The 2,269-nt window shown below is 43.1% G+C and overlaps 1 non-coding gene across 1 annotated transcript; it reads right to left on the bottom strand.

Moving 5' to 3' along the window:
* Positions 1-1,015: 1,015 nt before the first annotated feature.
* On the bottom strand, positions 1,016-1,089 carry Trnas-cga. Its single transcript has one exon. It is a non-coding gene; the product is annotated as a tRNA-Ser (tRNA).
* Between the last annotated feature and the right edge of the window lie 1,180 nt (positions 1,090-2,269).

The following is a 2,269-nucleotide window of genomic DNA, read 5'->3' as shown; positions in this document are numbered from 1 at the left end:
ACGGGAAGGATATTGACTAGGATTGAATCGGCGACAGCGTCCGCAGAGATATAACTTCCGACCACTGAGATGGGACTCGGCCACAAGTACATTGCCCTCCTATGCACGGTTTCCTGTTGTGGTCAGTTCGTGGTCCTGATGGGCCTTATTATTAAAGTACGTTACACTTTAATGGTATGAATTTTACTTTCTGACAAGTTGGCGGCTGTAAATTTGAATAGTGCGCTGTCTCCTATTTCAGACCATATTAAAGTGCGTGTACGAGTTAAAAAATTCCGTGTGTTGTCAAGACACCCCCCTATCCTTATGAAGTTAAGATATTGAAATGTCTGCGTAATGACTGGCTTACCGCCTTATAGTTGGGCGATCTGCCAGGAACGTAAAATAGTGTCAAGAAGTTAGTCGTAATATGTAAAGGAGGAGGATGTATAAACAAATCGTGGCCAGCAAATCTAAATGAACTTCAGTATTTTGCCATAAATCGGAATTTTGCTATATGTTTAGGAAAGGAGTACTCTCTGCCTTGAACTGACGCGTGATTAGTAATGATGTCTAGATGTGTGTGGACTCGTATTGCCAAAATCTTGCTTACTTTTGTTGTGAATAGAATGCAGTCTCTCGGCGAAGTGTAAAACGTAATGCCATGAAGTCTGTATTCAGACTTTTTTGAGTAGAACATTCCACATCTACATTCCATACTCCGTAAACCATTGTACTGAACATTTGCGGAGGATACATTATACTAACATCTAATTTATGTCCAATTCCATTCCCGTATTGAGAGAGGGTAAAATTACTGTCAGTATACCTCTGTATGTGTCCTGAACTCTTATTCTCACGATCCCCACGCGAGATAATCTATAGTGGCTGCATAATGGCAAAACCGTCTTCTTCGAACACAGGTTACTAATGTTACTCTAAAGCGTTTCACGTGAACTAACTTGTCTTCCTTTCAAAAATTCCAAATAACGTTACACGAACATTTATGTTAAACTTCCTGGCAGAATAAAACTGTGTGCCGGGCCGAGACTCGAACTCGGGCCTTTGCCTTTCGCGGGCAAGTGCTCTACCAACTGAGCTACCCAAGCACGACTCACGCCCCGTCCTCACAGCTTCACTTCTGCCAGTACCTCGTCTCCTACCTTCCAAACTTTACAGAAGCTCTCCTGCGAACCTTGCAGAACTAGGACTCCTGAAAGAAAGGATACTGCGGAGACATGGCTTAGCCACAGCCTGGGGGATGTTCCCAGAATGAGATTTTCACTCTGCAGCGGAGTGTGCGCTGGTATGAAACTTCCTGGCAGAGTAAAACTGCGTGCCGGCCCGAGACTCGAACTCGGGACCTTTGCCTTTCGCGGGCAAGTGCTCTACAACTTGCAGAGGTCCGGAGTTCAAGTCTCGGCCCGGCATACAGTTTTAATCTGCCAGGAAGTTTCATATCAGCGCACACTCCGCTGCAGAGTGAAAATCTCATTCTATTTATGTTAAAGTTTTGTCAGTCGGCATGATTCCTCGCCGTTGCGCCCTTCGAACGTGTCGCTGGCGTCATACAATGCGCAAAACTGATCTCGATATTGAGACTTATTAAAATATGAATGTGGACATGGAGAAAGTAATTAATGCTCTCAATGGGCCTGCTATTTTTCGTGGAGGCCGAGTGGACTTTGCACTGACAAACATTCAAGAGGTATTGGGCCAAGCATGGCTTACCGTAGTTGTTACACATATTGATTCAACTTTACGATATCTGATCACGAGTTTGGAGAATTGTCTATGACGCGTTGTTATTGCCTACGTGACATTTGATCAGTAAATCGTGGGTTACAACCAGGAGCGACACTTCAACAACAAATTTTTATGTTGATAAACCTGTGTGTGTCGGTACGTATGCGTGAAATTGTCAAAATATGAAATATTGTCTACATTTATTCGTGGTCTTGGAATTGATGCAAAATTTTATTTTGTTGGTGATATGATTGTGTTCCACAGAGTATAGGAAGCATACATCGAGAGCCAGGGGCTCATGGACGCAACAGTTTTGTTAACAAATTATATTGATATGTTAAAATCGTGTTTTTATTTGCATCGTTTATTGTCATGATCCTTGTGAACTGTGTAAATATAACAGTTACGCAATCAATGGCCGATCACTTGGGCCGCTATCGCTCCGCGGTAGGACGCGTACTTACTAGGTCTATTGACTATACTCAGTACACGTGCGAGATAGGAGTGTTCAAATGAAAAGGTACGAAACGTCGTAACAATCACA

Source organism: Schistocerca americana, chromosome X (assembly GCF_021461395.2).
Source record: "Schistocerca americana isolate TAMUIC-IGC-003095 chromosome X, iqSchAmer2.1, whole genome shotgun sequence".
Taxonomy (NCBI): domain Eukaryota; kingdom Metazoa; phylum Arthropoda; class Insecta; order Orthoptera; family Acrididae; genus Schistocerca; species Schistocerca americana.
This window is presented reverse-complemented; position numbering and strand designations above follow the sequence as displayed.